Below are 21,513 nucleotides of genomic sequence, written 5' to 3' on the forward strand. Positions count from 1 at the left end.
CAGTAGTATCTAAGTCTTCATTACTGACCTTCTCCACTATGTATGTTAGTTGTTCCATTAGTGGCTTAGTCTCTTCAGGAGTTGGCAGACTAAATGCATCTAAAAAGATGACTTTAATATCTTGTAGTGTTTGCTTCTACTCTATGCTCCCTCCTAAGCATTTCTTAATGCTTCTTCCTTGCTAGGGCTTGTTGCAATATGCTCATATGTTATATGTTATTGTATAATAATCATACTTGGGAAAAATGATTTCTTCATCCAAGCTCACATCTCCATATTGGATTACTTCTTCTACCTTTGATGAACTTAGGCTTGGCACTAAGATCTGCAATGGGGTTGCATCTGCACTCAGCTTCTGAAGAGTTTGTGTGGAAGGAGTGCTAGATGCTCATAAGGTTATCAACACTTGTATAGCTACTTGCTCCTTCATTCTAGGTGTTTGCTCTATCTCTTTAGGCTTGCCCTATTTTGTCACAATGACTTGACTCGCACCTTGTTCTTGTGTTGTAGGTGCAGATAAGTCTATCTAACCTGCTTCTTGCTACTCTACAGTAGCAACTTGTGTTTCCACTATGCTCATCTCTACTGTATCAACCTTGGTAATTGTATCTTCTAGTATTTAGACCAAGGGTTGTACAATAGTGACTGAAGGGATGATAGAAGGTGGTTCTTGTGGATTCACCTTTTCCCTTGTAGTATCAGTCATTGTCTTTTATAGTTCATCCACACTAACCAGTATAGGATTGTCACAAAGTTTGGCTTGCAATGTAGACTGGTCTAATATCTTCTTAAGATCTTTCTTAGTAAGGGGATTGATGTTCTAAGCTAATAGATCATAAACATCCTTAACAATTACTATCTCAGTAGTCTCCCTTATGATATGTTGAGGACTAAAACTCGACAATTGTGTGTCTTGCACACTCTGTTCTTCTAGTTGCTCTAGCTCAGCTATTGCCTTGTCATCTATTTGCATTTCTTCTCCTCCCTCAATAGTGTCATTATGATCATCTTCTTTATCATCCTTCAGTTCAATGGGTGCTTTTTCTCCTTCCTTAACTGTAGTCAACCCATAAGTGAGATTCCACATCTATGTGGACTTCTTAACAACATCTTCAATATTATTTTGTAAAATGTTGAAGGCTCTGTATTTAGGCATAAACCTAACTGCATATTTCTTTACAGCCTTAGCAATCTATGCCTTAGTAAGTTCAGGCATCACTTGGGCTAGAGATGTTTCTCTAATTTGTCTCTCCAAGTTTAGACAATAGTGTCATTTTTGCTCAACTTTGTCATATAAATTCTTTGGCATTGAGTTGGAAATCTCTAGTGGGGCTATCTTGAATTTTTCCATCATAGAATATATGGCTTCTTCCACTTGATTTTTCTCCACTTTACCAAGATTTTCAAAATCAACATGACTAAATCCTGACAAGTCTACATTATTTCTAAAATTTTCACATAGATTGTCTAAGTCTAAAAGAGGATTATGACTCACCACCTTAAATTGGCGATTGTCATCTAACTCTATTTTCTCTTCATTAGACTTGGCTTGTGTAATATATTTTCTTCTTGGTCTCTTCTGCTCGTGACCTCCTTGCTCTGTTGGTTTGAACTTTTCCTTAGCCTTTTGAGTTGTTGCATGTGTACTAGCCCTTGTAGTAGGTGTAATGGGCTTGGTATAACTCAAATTAGCTACCCTTTTAGCTTTAGTCATTGGTTGGACCTTAGCCTTCCTCTTCTTTGGCTCAACAGGAGTAGGTGCTTCCTCTGCTTCTTCTCCCTTAACACCTTTAGCTATTTTAGTCTCCTCCTCTTCCGGTTGATCTTCACCCATACCCTAAGTTAATGCAAGAGGTGCTTGTGCTTGGGTTTCTTCTTCCTTTTCATCCTCTTCTTCTTCTTCTTCCTCCTTGGCACCCTCTCTGAACTTAGCTTTCAACTTCTTCACTATCTTCTCATTTTTCTTCATGGCAGAGGCAGTCTTCAATTCCATGATAATTTTGGATTTAGCCATTTCATAATTTCCAAATACCTTTTTTGTTTTATCTACCCCTTTTGCCAATAATGTAGTTATAGCTACAAAGGCCTCATCCACATTTATTTCATAACCAAGTGGCCTCAACCATGTCACTCTTGGTGTAGCAGCTTGTACAAATGTATAATTAGCATCCACAAGAAGACATAAATCATCATAGTGTTTCTCTATTAGTGACACTGGTATTCTGAATCTTTTCTTCATTGACTATTTGAAATCTTCAAAGTAGCTAGTCATCACAGATCCAAAGTTCTCACCTAACTACTCAATGTATTCACCAATCTACACAGCTGCTGATCTATTTATTTTCCATGCAACTATTACAAATGTTGGAAAGATGTTTTGCACATAAAAGAATATGCATATCAATATAGAACCAAATTTACATTGTGCACTCTTTGTCTTTCTGATTGCTCCAAGGCTCTCCATTAATTGTTGCAATTGTAGCTCTACTAGATCATATGTATGATCTTTCTTAACAATTTTGTATCCCACATCCATAGCTATATAGGGCACACTGTTCAATCTACTAGATTGATAGAACTTGTGTGATATAACCCTTACAACAAACTCAATCAATGGATCAATAATTGTATCAATTGTCATGCCTTTCTTGTTCTAGACAGCTCCAGTGTTCTTCTCAATTACCTCTTTAGCATCACTTCTCAGTGTCTTAGGCTGATCTAGGGTTGGGTAACAAGTAACCCTATGAATTATCATTTTAGTTATCTTGATAGGTCCATTATCTAGCCATAGTGAACCATCATGAATTCGGCTAAGCATTATCCTAATCCACTTTGTCTTAAACACATTTGCAAAATCTAAGGCTCATGTTAATCCCTTCTTCTCTATGATTTTGAATTCCTCCTTTAGTACACAATTATCACAGATTTTTCCATATGTTTCCCTAATCTCCATATCCACAATGCTACCAATCTTATACTTATAACATTTTCTTACGTCTTGTACCATTAAAACATTTGGTGGAATCATCAACAGTGCACCAGAAGGGTCTTGCTTATAAGCAATATTAGGAATAACTTTGAAAATGTGTTACTTTACTTCATTATAACTGAACATCTAAAACGTCCTTTCCTTCTACATTCTATGAACTTGATGCTATTGTGAAAAACTATGGTTTTTGAAAATAAAAACTGCATAGCTCAGCTCTTGATAAATGCCTTATGAATTTGATGAACTGGTGTAGAATCATTGCTTAGATCTTCCGCAACTACTTGGAATGAATTTCTAGATCACCTTCCACTCTTCTCACTCTTTCTCAAATTTGAAATGATGTGAAATGAGCTAAAAATTGATCAAATACCCTTTAAAACCTTGCAATTAATGTTGAGTGCTTACACAGTTGTAAGCTCAGCATAAACCAATTTCAGGCTCACTAGGCATCCATTGAAATTTCTATTACTCAGCAACCACTATGAGCTTGGATTCAACTAACCAGTCTGTTAGCTTGATGCCTTCTAGCATTCCACTTGGCTTACATAGGAAACTTTTCATGTTCCACAGTAACATGAAAAACTTAAAGATTTATCTAGGATTCCTACTAACATCTTACATATTTATTCATGCTAATGTAATCTTTTCAATACTAAATCCTTTGGAACTAATGTATGATATAACATTTGAATACCAATCTCACATACCTCTTGATTGCCTAGTTTGATGAGGTGTGATCACCTGACCCATTGGGTGAAGTGATCCCTTCTCCATTTGGTGTATTGTAATCATCTTTCTTTTTCCATGTCTTATTCATCTTTATCTCTGATGTGTTCAACATATGCCTTGCCTTTGCTTTTATCAAATTCACAACTTGGTGCTTTTGAACTTGTTGGACAATATCTACTTATGTGACCAGTCTTCAAACAACTAAAACATGTGGTTTAACTCGACCACCTTTGGTAGTTACCACTGAAGTGTGTCTTGATACAATTCTTAGGAACATGTCCATATTCTTGACAATAATGACAGCTATACCTTGTATTATAATCCCAATTATAAGAGTTGCCATTGTTCCTTACCTTTGTTTGCCTATTTGATGACCACATGGGTTTGGATCTGCATTCAAAATCTCTATGTCCATACTTCTGACAATTATAACAATATCCTTCAGATCTTTGTGTGTGCATGGTCTTGGTTCTACATTCATGTGCCTAATGACCTTACTTGTTGCACTTGTGGTAGTGAACCATGTTCTTAGGCTTGACATTCTGATATATAGCCTTGCTCCTGCACACATTAGCAGTATATCCTTCAGATCTTTGTGCGTGCATGGTCTTGGTTCTACATTCGTGTGCCTGATGACCTTACTTATTGTACTTGTGGCAATGAACCATGTTCTTAGGCTTGACATTCTGATATATAGTCTTGCTCCTGCACACATTAGCAATATGTCCTTTCTTACCACAATTATGACAAGTAGGTTTGGAGTTCTTACCTTTTTTGTTCCTTTCTTCTGCACTTTTGGATGACTCTCCTTCTTCAGTACTTGTGAATCCCAATCCAAATGCATCATTATTGGATCTAGAGGATCTCAATAATTGTTCAAAGTATTTGATGGCTTCATTTGGTTTGTTAAAACTTTTAGCAAATTCCTTTTCCCTCTTTAGGTCACTCTGAAACTGTTCATTCTGCAACTTCAATGTAGTTATCTCAATCCTTGACATTCAATTCATAGTTGGCATTCATCATTTGACTTAGAGTATCCAATTGCATGTTAGAAATCTTGGTTAGCCCTGTTGACTTGTCTTCCAGTCTATTGCTTAGAATTCTTTTGTCTTCTTCAATCATGGCTTTGTCTTCCATAGATTTTTTATTTTGTTTACTCACCTCACATAGTTGTATGGCTTGTGATTCTTGCTCTAACTTGAGTTTTCTAATTTCCTTAGCTTGTACTCTATTCTTTTCCATTAGATTTGCAACTGCTGCATCAAATTCATTGGAGTCACCATTAGCAAATAGCTTAGTAGGTCAATCTCTTTGTATTGTGTGTCATTCTCCGCAATAGCAATTTCTTTCCTTCTCTTCAAAGACTTCTTTAATTCTTCTCTTTCTTCATCCAATTGATGTAGAATGAGTTGTGTCTCAATTCCCTAATCTTCAATAATCTTTCCCAACTTGTAGACTTCCATTTCAAGATCTTTCCTCAAAGCTGAAAAGCTTCTCTTTCAAAGAACAAGATTTTGATACCAATTGTTGGAATTACAATAGGAAAGGTAAACTTCTGGGGGGGTGGGCGTGTGGCGATGAATCAGTAGTTTAAACTTGTACCCATAAAACTTTCACCACACATCCATCTCATGCCTTAATAAATAAACTAAAATAACATGTAAAGCATGTACATCTAAAACATGTAAACATATAAGTAATCACACACATATGACACCATATATGATTACCCAGAAACCCTCCAATGAGAAGGTAAAACTGGGGTGGGGATGACACCCATAAATCTTCACTACTGTAGTAATAAAGTGTATCCAATGAAGGTTACAATGTTCTGATCATGAAACATGATCTACCTTGTGAAAGGTTTGCCTTCTTAAAGGCTTACAAAGACTATTAGGTCTCACCTTGTTAGAGGATTTCAACACCCTATTAGAAGTGTGCCTAGTTGAAGGACTTTAACTTACAATTAAGTAAGCACCCTATTAGAGGATATCATACAACCTATTAGGACTACTCTGTTAAGAGATTTTGACTGAAATCACCTATTAGAATGTCTTAGCTTTGATCCTACAGTTAGCACTTGCTTTCTTGATAACATATCACCTTTAAATTGATGTCTATTCGATCCTTCTTGATCAGATGTCTCTTTGTTGTATCCTTTTCTTTCCTCTATTCTGCTCTAACTAATTATGTAATGTAATCTCACTTCATAACTTCTAACATGCAAACTATTCTCTTCGCTCCTTCAACATTCATAAAAAGTTTAGGGTCTGTCCTCCTTAAGAAGACTTTAGTGAGTTAGGGTTAGATATGAATCTATGGCTAAGATTCATCCATTTTTCCACTTAAACCTTCCCATTTTCTGATTGGTTGCATGTAATTGCATAGGGAATCCAACTAGAGATTCATCCTTATCTCCAAAATATTGTAATTCATCCTTAAGTCGGCTAAAAAATGGTTTACATAGTTGTTCGTGCCTTTACAAACAAATATGTCAAGATTGTTTAACTCGGCATTTGAAGTCTCTGATGCTCAGCATGCACTAATATTTATACTATGACTTAGCATCTATAACACTTAACATCCACTATTTACTCAACTCTTGAATCACTCGACATACACTATCTGCTCAGCACTTGAGAGACTTAGCACATGAGTGGCTCGACACTCACTATGACTCGACATGGTCTAATATATACATGTTGTGCTCGACATATACTACTTGTTTAGTATGAACTAAGTAAATAACTTAAGTGTGTTGACACTTATTTGTCAAAACCAATCTGAGATCAACATTATTTCCTTGTTCATTTATGTGGCTAAGGATTGACCCTATGAAATGTATACAACAAGTGGGAGATTTTTGAGATTATGTGTGTTGCACACTTTGCATAATATTTTTTATATTGTAATGTTTTATTTTATGTAATGTTGCACCTAGGAACACCTAGATGGACGTGTAACATGTAAAGATTCTCATGGGATATATTTGATGGGTTGTATTCTAACATTGTGATAATATTTGATGTAATTATTTAATATTGAAGAAAAGAATTAAATGTTCAATATTAAATGTGGAGTCAATGGGTTAGGTAGCACATGGTTTATGTAATAACACTTGGTGGTTTTATAGGACTTGCTACTATATAAACAACCACAAGGGTAGTTGTAGACACAAGACAAAAAGGGCTAAAGGCAAAAAGGAAAATCAAGCAAGAGAAGGCTTGATAGGTTAAACAATGGAGAATTTGTGAAGGTTGAAAGTATGGCATGAGATGTGTGGATTTATGTTTGTTCGCATAGATTTCTTGGTTGTGGCTATGACTTTGAATGCTTTCATGGTTGTATTGCGATGGTGTTTTTTGCTAACTAATACATGATGAATGATTCTTTTGGAGGTTGGGTTTTTTCCCTTAATGAGGGTTTCCCAGGGTATATCTTGTGTCACAATTTTTTGTGAGTGTGTAGTCTATTCTCTTGCATGTGGATTTTAATTACATATTTGTTTGAGATCTACTATGAGTTATGTGGAAACAATTATATTTTTATTGCAAGTTTTCTTACAAGCGGTATCAGAGCTATGTTTTTGTTATTGTAACCCTAGATTGAATCCATGGAAATACATAAGAAGATAAAAGAAAGGGCAAGATATATGGGGTTTGTAGGTTGTTTATTGCAGATATGAGGTTTTGAATTTTCTATTATGATGGGATGTTATTTAAATTATGGTTTTAGGGGGTAGCTTGCAAGAATGACCTCCTAGGCAAAAATAAACCTCACCTTTGGATCCGGGTTGATGTTTCCATAAATTTTGATATATAATATACCCTAGTTTGGCCATGTTGATAGAAAATGTAAAACATTTTTAGTTTCAGCCCATGATGGTCATCAAATTTAATCCTATCAAAAAATTTGTCACAAAAAAAGGTGAAAAAATCACAGTAAAAATGGTAAAAAGACTGTCTTGGTAAAATGACCATAACTTTCACTAAGGATATAGGATTTTGGAATTCTTACAATCATTGAAAAACTAATTTAGAGTACTACAACTTGGAGTAGGTTTGATTCAATGATTTTGACATTTTGTCAAGTTTTAAGAGCCTGAAAGTTAGATGTTTTTTATTTTGAGCATAAATTAGGGCATAACTTGAGCATGTAGAGTCAAGTTTTGTACTTTGAATAGTCAATGAAAAGCTCTTGAAGAGCTCTACACATTGGTTCAGATTTAGTGTAGGTTTAACATGATTTATTTGGTAATATATTGATTTGGATGGTTTATGATAAATATTGACTATGGTAATATTGTGAGTTTATGACATTGTATGTTTTGGAGATTTGGAGATTTGATGTCATTGTATACTTAGCTTATATATAATATTGGTCTCATGATGACGTGGTTATCAATGTTTGATTTGGATATATATGATGACTTGTTGGGTCTACAGATTGTGCACTATTATAAGTGATCTATACTTACAGGTTGCATTTATGACTTGGATATGGGTTGTCTTTGCCCATTGATCTCTCATTATTGATGCATATACAGATTGGTGGCTTAGATCCAAGTTTTCTATGCCCTAAGCCACATGATTTGTTGATTTGTCTTCATGCAGAAGGGGGATGAGATGTTGTTACCAGGTATAGTCATGATGGAGGATTGTGGTTGACTATTTTATGTTGATAAGTTGGACACTTTGAGAGTTAGTTGCTTGGTTCATGGATGTGATCATGGTGCCATGGATTTTGGTATGACATAGTTGGATATATAGGTACATCCTTGATGTTCATTGGTTTGGATTCTTGATTTGGTTATGGTGGTATATATCTTCTTGGTTGAGGATCATGGTAATTTGGTTTTCTTTTGAGGAGCTCATGATGTGCACTTTGAGTTCTATGATAATTTGATGCATTTGTTGATTCTCATGGTTAGAGGATGGTTTATCCATCATGGTGTTGTGAATAGCTTGGATACATGGTTTAGTGGGAGCTTGTGATAGTGATGAGGTGGCAATGTAGGATTAGTTCCTGATTTGGTTTGAATCTTCTTGGTTTGGAGATCTTGGTTTCATGTGGCACTGACACTTTAGTTGCATGTGTGTAGAATTGGAGGATCTTCATGTAAGAGATGAATTTTATGATGCCATGTGTGACTAGGTACCACGGTTTAGTGAGACTTGTTGGCATAAATATATTATTTGAGTGTTTGTAGATGTTGGGGGATGTCTTAGATCTTGTTGTTGCAAAAGCAACTTTGATATTGCATGGTGCACTTATTATCTTCATGGTGTGTGGAGATGGTTGCATCTTGATGATTCATGAGATTCTTGGTAAAGATGTGATTTATGATTTTATTTGGCATGTTATCCTTGGTGTTAGGATGATTTCATTATTATGTCACAGTGTACTCTTGATACACGTTTAGATTTTTTACATGTTATAGTATGTTCATATGGAGTATGTTATCTCTTTAGTTGATATGGTTCAGATCATGTCATCATGTTCTTGCTCATGAGGCCATGGTTAGAACTTTGATATTAATCTTGGTTTAGTTTCTTAGTATTACGTCATGATATTGCTATGTTGCATTTAGAATTGACATGGATTGATTGGTTATAGGTGCTCATGGATACTTAGAGATCGTGGTGATGTTGATTTCTCTTGGATTAGAGAAGTATTTGTTGGGATAGTTGATGGTTTCAATAGGGAAGTCTGAGGGGCATTCATCTGATATGAACTTGAGATGGGATTGTTCTTAGATGAGTCTTGGTAGGAGACTTGGATATCTTGACAAACATTCTAATTCCCCACTCTTGGTCTACTTGATGGTTTACTACTTGAGATGTATAGCCCATTATTTCTCTCAAGTGTATTGTGTTTATGCATGTCTTTCATGATATGATGATATGAAGCTTGAGCTATGGTACATGAGTTAGTTCTGGAAGGTTAATTAGAAATGGTTTAGCATTGGTTATCTCCTTGTGCATACATTGTTATTTTGGTTGAGTTTGGGAGATGGTTTTATATTGGGAATATTCCTTGGATTGAGAATGGTTATTCATTGGTTTAGGAATGGTATATGAGTTTGATCTTCTTTGTGAGAGGATTGTATCCATGATTAGTTATATTGTATGGTTTAGGTATTTTTGTGGCTTCTTGGTTGGGTTTTACAAAGGAGATCATACTTGTACAATTTAAATCTAAATGTGCATGTAGAAGGACATGATAGAGGTTATGATTTGCATGATTTCTCTTTGGTCTTGGTTATCTTCTTGGATGTTTGGTTTCACTTACATTGTCCATCTGAGATTGGTTGGAGATTGCGATCACTGGCTTGTGTTCATGTATGTTATGTGAGAGATGACATCGATATTCATTTATCTCTTTCCTTTGTTGTTTGTGGAGAACTTGGGAGAGCATTAGGGTCTTGTTATGAGATTTGTTCTTGTAGGTTATCTATTTATGTATTGTGGATGTCCTTGATACTAGATGGATTCACTTACATGAGATGTTGTGAGTGGATTGGTTACAAATTTGACATTATCTTTTACAGTGGGAGCTTCTTGGTATATATGTGGCTTATATTGTTCTTGAGGCTTGTGATTGCAAGTTACAGATTGGACATGTTAATGATGTGAGATTCACTTGGTATGTACCTTTGGAGGTATGAATAGTTGGATGAGTTTGACACTTGCTATGGGTTTTATTTCGACTATGGATATTTTGACAACTATAGATACATTGATCACCTTTGGATTAAGTGTTTGTGCTTGACATTTTAGTTGGTACAAGATTTCATGATTCTTATGTGATAGGTTGGGTGGCTTTCTCTTTGGATCACTTCTATGTATGTTTGGTGGTAGTGGCATAATAAGAGGTGGCTTCGTTCATGCTTGAGATGCTGGATACTTTGATTTTGTTGTGGGTACCAAGATGGAGCACATGGTGTACTTTGATCCATGATGGTGGATGTGCTAGGAGAGATTATTTCCTTGTTCATTTATGTGGCTACATATTGATCCTATGCAATGTATGCAACAAGTGGGAGATTGTTGAGATTATGTGTTACACACATTGCATAATATTTTTTAGATTGTAATGATTTATTGTATTATGTAATGTTGCACCTAGGAGCTACTAGATGGGCGTGCAACATGTAAAGATTCCCATGGGATATACTTCATGAGTTGTATTATAACATTGTGATAATATTTGATATAATTAAATTTAATATTGGGAAAAAGAATTAAATGTCCAATATTAAATTTAGGGTCAATGGGTTAGGTAGCACATGGTTTATGTAATACCACTTGGTGGTTTTGTGAGACTTGCTACTATATAAGCAACCACAAGGGTGGTTGTAGACATAAGAAAAAAAGAGCAAAAGACAAACTGTAATGCCCCGCCAAGGAACCTAAAAGAAAATAACCTAAAGTATCACTAAGTTTGCCAAACTTTATTTTTGAAAGGTAATAACTAAACAACAAAAACAAATATACTAGCAGAAGCATTAACTCACATACATACAACCATCATAAATAGATCACATCTCCTAAGGTCCCATGACATTGCATCACATTTAAGTTTAATTAAATACTAAATCTAATACATAATCATTCCACATCATAGAATAATCAAAAGTACAAATCCATTTGAATAATATATAATTACAAGATGTCACTTGGCAATAAATAGAATGCATAATCATCCACTATACAAGTCATAGGGTATGAGAGGCTAAAAGAATATACATCATAAAATAAATTACATCATCTTTTGAGATCTATGAAATCAAATACAATACACTTAGAGTATAACCATCCATCATAGAAATACAAGATCATATAGAAAGGAACGCCTGCACAAACAAATCCAACTATTGGATCTCAATGGTAAAAGTAAAAAGCACTACCACCTGATCTTGTGGAACCTAAATGGCCCACTCCCACTGTGCTAAGGAGAAAAACTCAAGTCCCAAACAAGATATTAAAACACAAGTCATAACCAACATCTAGGTCAAGGAAACACCTAAAAGCAAACTATCTCAAAGGGTACCAAGACACACGTATCAACTAATCCCAGAGGCAACATAGACGCGAAGGAAATCTATTATGCAAGTGGGCAAGTGTCATCACATGAGCCAACTCTAAGGTTACCTTGGTAGCCTCGTTGGACTTTGGCCCCCTAGTGTCTCTGTGTGGAATCAATATCCTTTCATATAGACAAGGCATACTAATAAGTCAACTCTAAGGTTACCCTGATAGTCTCTCAAGACTCCAACCCCCTAGTGACTTTATGTGGCACCAATATCTTATTAATTCATTTTAAACCCATTTAATGAAATGTTATCACTTATTAAAATAACCTACAATGGGTTACCCAGGTCCGGCCTCCATTGCAAGCCACTTCCCAACATGACATACATATAACCTACCCTAAGCTCAACAAAATTAGAAGGTCTCATATGACCATAAACCACACATCAATTCTTAAATAAACAACTAGAAAGCACTGAAATATTACTGGTCAAAAATCACAGATTTCACCAATACAATCCTCCTAATAGGACTGATCCAAATTCAAGTACACATAAACCAATCCATAACATCACCAAAAACAAATCATAATAATCACCTTAGTCCTAAACAAGCAACTGGAAAGCAATCCAAAGATAACTAATCGAAGACTCAAAGGTTATAACAGAAAAGTCATATCATTCACCTCAGTTCTACACAAGAGAAACTGGAAAGCAATAACAACCAATAGATCAAACTCATCATAGAATACACATGACACATCACCATGGTCGGGTATAAAAGATCATAACCAAAATAAGCCATAACATCATCACAAAAAAAAACTCCCAAGCCTCTGGTAAACATCTTGATTTGGTCAAAGCTAAGTCAACTCTAAAACCCATAATAGTAAACCGCATGTCATAATGAGTACATACAAAAGTAGGTTTCATAATTCATTAGGTTACACAAAAGTTCAATTTTCACTTATAGGTTTTCAAGTTTCCATTTCATTTCCAAATATTATAGTTCATAATGTTTTTTTATCTCAATCAAGGTTTTAGTTTCCATTTCTCTAGTTGCTAGATTCACTAAGGTTTCTGAGTTCACTAGAATCCCACACGATTCGACAATTCATATAAAGTTGTTTAAACATTGTTTCATAGTTCATTTGGTTAGCAAAACACAAGAGTTTAGTAAACAAATAGTTTACAATTTTCATTTTTTCAAAGTATTACAGTTTATAGAGTTTTCGATTACAATCCAAGGTTCACGTTTTTCATTTCCAAAGTTTCAAGACTACTAAGGTTCACGAATAATCAAAAGATGACTGATCAATTTCCCAAAATGATAGAAATTATTTTTGTATAAAATTTGTCAAGTAAAACCCAAGTTACTAAAATAATCTTTTTCCAAATTTACAATTATCCTATTTACCTCACAATTATATTGTAATAATAAATTAATTAAAATTTCAATTAATTATATTTATAACAACCTCATAATTGTAAAGACTCCTTCACCTTGGGGAATAGGACAAGAATGAGGACCCTGCAACCACAAGGGTTGAGGATCAGACAGAAAGGGTGGTTTCACCTCCTCGTGAGGTTGCAGAACAGGATATTAGTAATTCTTCGCACAGAGATACTAAGCTATCCTTTTTGCATTCAGCTAAGCTCAAATCTGAATCCATGCTTCAAGTTGATTCATGGATATATAATAAAATTATGGGTCTTAAAAAGAAAATGGATATTATGCAACATAACCAGAAAATTGATCGTGTCACAATTAGCCAAATGGAGGTGCAAGTGGGTGATATCCCAAACAAACTGAAAGAGTATGAACAAAACCTACAAATGCTCATTAAGGAAAGTGGGACTAAAATGGAACAAGTGACTTCAAATATCTATGCAGCTGCTACTAGTCTTAGCAAACGGGCAAATGAGGAAATTATATCTCCGAGAGGCCCAAGCAAGTGGACCAAGCAGAGTACAAGGAAGAAGGCTCTAGAGACTCCTATCGCTTTAGCCGCTAATTCCATACAAGACACTGCAGAGCTTGGAAAGTAGGTCGCCAAAATGATTAAAGAGTTGCAATAGCAGCATTTAATGGGTTCTACTTTCTGGTTTTGTCTCAGTTTAGGTCTTAGTTACTAGTTGTGGTGATTGGTTTTTGTTTTTGGTCCTGTATTTTGGTTTTTATCCGATCATTTTACTAGGTTCTAGGTCCTTGTAAAACCTGGGTATTTGGATTTATTTAGTGGTTTTAGGTCCCTGTAAAACCTAATTTTGATAGTGTTTCTTTAGTAAGTTTCAGGTCATTGTAAAACCTGGTGGACATTATTGCTCTATCCTTTTTGTTGTTGTTTTAGGGTTTCAGGGTCCCTTCAAAACCTGTTTTTACAGTAATCTAAAACAACCTTATAATTAAATATTATTATTAATATCTTATTATCCATTATTAATTTATTAATATTGATAATTATTTAATTAATAATAAAATAATATATATTATTTATTATAAATAATAATTATTATATTAACTAATATAATAATATTAATAAAATAATGATAATAATAAATCTTATTAATGATAATATTAATAATATTAAATAAAACTTAAATAAATAAATAAAACACAAATTAAATAAATGCAATATAAATCACATGTCCCAACCATATGGGAAAGCTACTTGCGACTTGGTTGCCAATGATAGCTGTTGCCTTGGCAGCTACTGCTATGACAACCAAGGGGAAGAAAGGAGGAGGAGGGAGGTGGGGTTGGGGTCCCACCTCCCCAAAACAATTTTTTAAAATAAAATAAATCAAAACAACAGTCCCTTCCCATCCATACGAAATCACATCCCAAAATCACAATACACACACACACACACACACACACACACACACACACACACACACATATATTAAATATTATATTTAATAATATAATTACATAGTAATTTCCAATGATTCTCCCAACTAGATTTGATATAGAAACTTGAGATAAACAACTAAAATAACAAATCTGGTTTTCAAAACTAAACTCATTCACAAATGTCTTCAAGAAATGAAAAGCAATAATTTGAATACGAGGGTTTCAAATCTCCAATTTACATACATATGATCTCAAAACGAAGAACAATAATATTACGAATAAGGGTTTCAAATTCAATTCATATACATAGGTTTCTCAAATGAAGAACGATAAAATCACATACAACGAGTTTCAAATTCAATTCAATTATGAAAATAGATGTGCAAACACAGAGAAGATAGAGAAATCAAGAACGAGCAACTACTACACAAACCCACAAGATCCTACCTGGATCTGATGCTAAAACAATGAACACACAAAACACGCAAGAATTTCCTTCTCTTTTGAAATCTCTCTTCCCAAAAATTGGCTTGTCCAAATCTGTCTTCGGAGAAATTAACTCTAATTTCCAAATAAAGAGTTTTTCTCCCAAATCAAGGATTTGATTGTGCAACCATGCGAAAATCCCCTTTTCCTTTATTATTTTAATATATTAATTTCATGCACAAGCTTTATGCAACTTAATTAAAATAAATTTTATTAAATTAATATTTTCTCTCTCTTATTAAATCATGAGTCACTTTTAATAGAATATTTATTAATTTAACTAATAATATTATTTAGAGTTTATTATTAAAATAAAACTCCTAAATAATTTATTATTAAATTAAATAAATATAAAACCCCAAAATTACAACTTAATTAAATCATTTAAATTCAATTCTTTTATTTAATTAATTTCTTAATTAATTAAATATAATTAAATATTAAATTTTCTTCATAAATAAATCACTAAATTGTCTTTTCATTTGATTAATTACAACTGAAAATCACACCAGACCCACAAGACCAAATACAACAACTCAACTATAGACAAAGAACATAATCAAATTATAGGGTCAAAGTCATGAATTCATGTCACTTGACAAATTCAGACGAGTAAACAACTCAAATACTTATCCTACTTTCTCGGACAATTGGCTTAGGTTAGGATTTGGACTCAACAATTATCTCCCCACTTATACCATTGAGATACTGTGATAGGGTACACTCATCCTAACAATTTAGGGAAGTTGATTCAGTACCTACAATCTGCATAAAATCTATGCATGTAAATACTCATATATTCTAAACTAAACAGATAATGACGAGGCGTGGTACATCATGTAGATCATGACTAGTAGGTGACTACAAATCCCTCCCTCAACCACATCAAGAATGTCAATCATAAGGTAAAACATACACATACACTATACATATGCAAATATGGGGTAAGTATCCATAAAACTGCATATAAATCATTCATCTAACTAACATCATGCTATAACTAAAATCAATGTATGAACATACATATATCATCATAGAAATAATCATGAACACATGAAATAACTTAGTAACTCAACACATATATCAACTGAATATGAAATACATTTAATCTAATCTAGTAACCAAGTACCGATAACTATAAACATAAACATAAAATAGGCCTAAAAGAATTTGACAATACAATCATAAAATTCAACTAGGGATAGGCATTACACAAAAAGGAAAGTTGAGCAGGACAAGGCTTGACGGGTTAGCTAAGGAAGCATTTGTGAAGGTTGGAAGCATGGCATGTGATGTGTGGATTCATGCTTGTTTACATGGATTGCTTGGTTGTGGCTATGACTTTGAAGGTTTCCATGGTTGTACTACAATGGTATTTTTTGCTGAATAATACATGGTGATGGATGCTTTTGAAGGCTGGGCTTTTTTCCCTCAATGAGAATTTCCTAGGGTATATCTTGTGTCACAATTTTTTGTGGGTATGTTGTCTATTCTCTTGCATGTGGATCTCAAATAGATATTTGTTTCATATCTATTATGGGTTATATGAAAACAGTTATATTTTTATTGCAAGTTTCCTTACATTTTCAACGTCTTCCTAAGACCCCAAGAAAAACAACATTTTTTTGAGTTTTCATTATGATTGTGAATTTGTAGATAGAAGTCCCCTCGCAGTTTCAAATTTATGATTTTTAGAGTGAAAAAACATATTCTTCTATACATTTCAAGCTAAGTACTTTATCATTAATTTCATCTTTTGGTCTAGAACTATTTTCAAACCTTAATTGGGTTGATTGCTTACATTTAAAACCTAGGCTTATCTTACACTTCTCATTTAATCAATTAAATCAATTGTACCCTTACAATTACACATCATTAATTAAATTTACATTGCATAAAAGATGACTTACTTGCATACTTCCTTGATATTATTTGGGTGTATTAGCATCCCTTTATCTCCTTGGGTTTTGTTAATCTAACATGAATTATTTTGAGAGCTATGTTTGGAAGTCCCTCTTTCTCTTGTATTGAATGGCTTAGCGTGAAAGTGGATAGTTTTTTATTAAGTAAAATAGGTTTTTATAGGGATCTTGAAACCCAAAAATATTATAACATATCAAAAATAGAAGTATTCAGTAGAGTCTAGCGTAAACGAAGTAGCTTAACAAAAGCCAACCATAAAACCGACCTGCGGCTAGGAACAAAAAACCAATAAAACTAGATTAAAAAAGAACCAACTACACTAGGAAAGAACAACAACTTAACTATCAATTCTCTTTATCAAGAACCTGCAGGGATTCTGTAGCTTCAATGGTCTTCCTGTTGTCCGCGTCCTTCTGGTCTTGATTTTGAGCATCCACCTAGTCCTGGTTCTAAGCATCCACCTGGTCCCTCGTCTCTTTTGGATAATCCTTAGCCTGCCCATTGTCCAGGTTGGCCTTCTCTAGAATTTCCCCGCCAAATCTAGCACTAATTAGTGATTCACCTAGACTGTTAATATTTTCATTCAGGGTATTCAAGGTGGCGATCACCTGATTTGCTAGGTTGTGGTGGAAGAACTGCATCCTTTGGACTCTTTTTTCAACCTTTGTGATTCTGTCCTCTTGGTCAACCCTATGATCTTGGACGTAGATATGCGGTTGGCTTCCATCCTAGCTTCTATCCTCTTCAGTGTTCCCCTGGTCGCTACCTCTATTTTGGTCACCTTCCTAGCTTTTTCTCCCCTTGAGTTCTTCAATTTCATGGAACAACCACTTGATAGACCAAAAATTGTCTATCATGTTGTTCCTAGCATTGTTCAAAATGTTAAACCCAGTTTCCCTAGCGTTATCTGAAATCACAACCAGACTAGGATCAATGAGATCCTCATAATGAGTTTTTCCATCAATATTCTCCATCACTTGAATATTCAAACACTCCTTGACAATCCCCAATTTGGCTTTATTCGAATTAAAATTCCTCCAATACCTCCTCCTATTTTTTGTTACAACCTCCCCACTCTCTTTTCCCAGAATGTCTACAGTTGGGGAAGAAGTGGGGCAAGGGCCAGGAATCTCTGGAATTTGGTCTTTAGTGTCAAAGGCCTCTTTAGCTTTCATTTTCTTAGGATTCCCCAACACGTCAGCAAAATCCTCCTCCTCCTTTTCACTATCCCTCCCCTTCTTCTCCTTCTCTTCTTCTCCTCCTTCTCGTCACCCTCTTCCTTCTCCTCTTCCTCTGAATCAGTGTCCTCTTCATCCTCACTATCCTCCTCCACCTCTTGAGGCTCAGGATTAGGGGGAATGAGGCGTAAACCTCTTGGGCTCTTTTTGCAGGGGATGCAGACAGAGGGTTTCCTTTCTTCTTTGGATTTGGACTCCTCTTCCTCTAATTTTATGCTTTGCACTTCCTCAGAGTCTGAGCTCCCAGTTTCCTTGGAAGCACACCCAACATCACTAAGGGATTTTCCCCTCGTTTGAGCCTTTAGATACTCATAAACCAGGAGGAGTAATCCCTCATGAAGGGTTGGATTAGCAATGGGTTTTCTCTTAAAACCCTTGATACCCTTGCTCATGGAGATAAAAAGATAGAAAGGAAAAGAAATTTTGATTTTGTGCCTAAAGTGATTAAGCAAGACAAAATGATGCGTTCTTATCCTGTCAAATCTGGGGTCCAGGGAAATATACTCAATGATGATCCTGAGAACATACCTCCATAACTTTTTGATTAACTCCATCTCGTAGTACGTTTCCACCTTGACGAGCTTATTCAACTCCTTTTCATCCTTTGCAAAAACTTTGACAATGTTTCTCAACATTTTCTTATCTCTGAAAAAATTTGTCCCTTCCAGGGGGATTTCAACAACCTGGGCTATCAATTCCACATTGACTTAGTAGGAGACCCCATCAATTTTGAGTCTCCCATTTTTCTAGGAATCCACCATAACCTTGGTTATCCCTGCATCAAAACCATGGAGCTTCTCCAGGAATTGAGAAATCCCACCCTTTTCCAATTTGTGCCAAACCTTCGGTTTCTCCTTCCAGTTCCCCACCTCTCTCGACGACTCCCTCCTCTTTCTCTCTCCCACCATGGTTTTGTCTGCTACTGAAAGCCCCCACCTGCTCACAAATTTCTTCCAGACCTCGGCCTTCTTTAGATTGTGAAACTCTAAAATGTTTTCGAAAATACCGATATTAATGATAGTATTCAAACAACCCATAAAACATGTCGTACGTACATGCTATTATCAAAAAAGAGTTTCACATGTTTTTTAATAACTCCCTCTCCTATGTGCAATCTTGCAAATCTTTCCATCATTTATTTTGGATATTTCTGGTACTTCCCTGAATGCGATCTTGCAATAGGAAATTATTTATTGCCCCTGGAAAGATGTCGCCAACGTGCCACATCCTCTCCACATTATTGGTGACTGCTTCATTGGCAAACCAATCAACAACTGAATTAGCCTCCCTATACACATGACTGATATAGATCTTGTTGAACTTGCTTAGGTTAGACTTTAATTCCTCTATTATATTTGCAATGGTCCACGAGGGCTTAGCATGACCATTGAGACAATTAATGATGTTTAATGAGTCCCCCTCCAGCCATAGGTTCTCAATCCCAGAAGCTAGGGCCAACTTGACATTGTGACTAGCAGCACTGGCTTTAGCAAAATGATTTGTTTGATGTCCGAGCGGGTAGGAAAAGGTGGTAACTCCTCCCCCATGGCTATTCCTGATGATACCTCCACTGCCCGCAGGTCTTGGGTTCCCTTTAGCAGCCCCATCGAAATTGGCCTTGAACCAATTTTCGGGGGGAAAAGACCACTTGGCCTCCTGTCTTTTCCTATCCCTTTCCATTTTCCTCTATTTTCTATTCCTTCCTTCCTCAAGGTTACCATCCTTGATGGTGGTGAAGTTATCCTTCATTAGACCTTGAATTTTCTCGGCAATGACAAACTCAAGGGCTTCCCTATCTTTGAAGATTCAGTTATTCTGCTCTTTCCAAATGCCCCAACAGAAATGCGAAAGGGACCAGGAGCCAATTAAATGAGAGATTAAGCCATTATGTGAGCTCCTCCATTGGCTGAAGAAATCTTGAATGTTGCCCGGAGGACCCCAGTTGATCCCAAAGTTCCTGGCAAGGAGGTTCCAAACATTAGAGGAATATAGACAATGGATAAATAAATGATTGACTATTTCCAAAACCTGCTTGCAGAAACTACATCTGTTGGGGATAATCTGACCACACTTAGCAAGATTGTCCAGAGTAAGGATCATGTCTTGGAGTAGAAGCCAGAAAAATATATTTATTTTAGGGGTAAGACCAGGGATCCATGCTTTTGCCTAGATGGGTTTCTCCATTCTATTCCACAAAGAAAAGTATCCAGAGGTGACAGAGTAATGGCCATTCGAGTTGCCTCCCCAAATGATTTCATCCTCCTTATTATTTATTGGAGTATCATTTAGAGTAATCATCAGGAGATTAAGAACTGGGGATATCAAAGACGAGTCCTGCCATCCATTACCTGTTTTGTAATCATTGACTTTCAGACCATATCTTCTAATGCATTGCTCTACCCATCTACCATAATTAGGGTGGTCAATGAGAGGTCCCTAGCTAGTCCAGTCGTCCTGCCAAAATAAGATTTTCTCACCTTTGCCAACTTTCCATTTCACCTTAGACTTAGCCAATGTCATAGCCTTTAAGACCCCATTCCATATGTAAGATCCTTGAGGGATATCAACCTCATGAAGCAAAAGGCTTAGCGACTGCCTTCTCAAATACTTTTCAGTCATTATTTCCTTCCATTCTCCTATACTCTCAAAGATGCGCTAGATTTGTTTGGCTAGAAGGGCATTGTTGAGATGTTTGATTTTTCTAATACCCAGGCCTCTATAACATTTGGGAAGGAAAACATGGTCCTAGGAAACTAAATGATATCTTTTATGCTCTTCAACCCTTGTCTAGAGGAAATCCCTCTGAATCTTCTCCATTCTGTCAGCTTGCTTTGTCAGGATCCCAAAGTGGATAGTTAATGAATTCATCTTGTCTAATTAACATTATCAAATTCATTGCATCTATTTTCCCCCAGAACAACTTTCACTTTGAAACAAATTCACACTTAATCCCCATCACCCTCTTGGATCAAATTTGAATATGATTGCAATCCTTGTTGCTGAATTTGAAAAAAAAACACCTACTTGCTATTGCAGATGCAATTCGCTAGCCACAAGAAGAGATGATGTTTTTCTTTGGAGTTTGAATAAACCCCGTCACACTCTTTGTATAGGTGATGGGCAATGTTGGAGGGATGTGAATCACTATGACAAGCCAACTTTTAAGCATTTAATAAATGTAATATTCATATTCAATTGCCACGTGGACTATCTAACTTCTTGAGTTGACATGCACATAAGAGAATGTGTCAAGTATTAA

The sequence above is a fragment of the Cupressus sempervirens genome, chromosome 4 (genome assembly GCF_028749045.1).
Source record: "Cupressus sempervirens isolate cs-2001-9-10 chromosome 4, ASM2874904v1, whole genome shotgun sequence".
Lineage (NCBI taxonomy): Eukaryota > Viridiplantae > Streptophyta > Pinopsida > Cupressales > Cupressaceae > Cupressus > Cupressus sempervirens.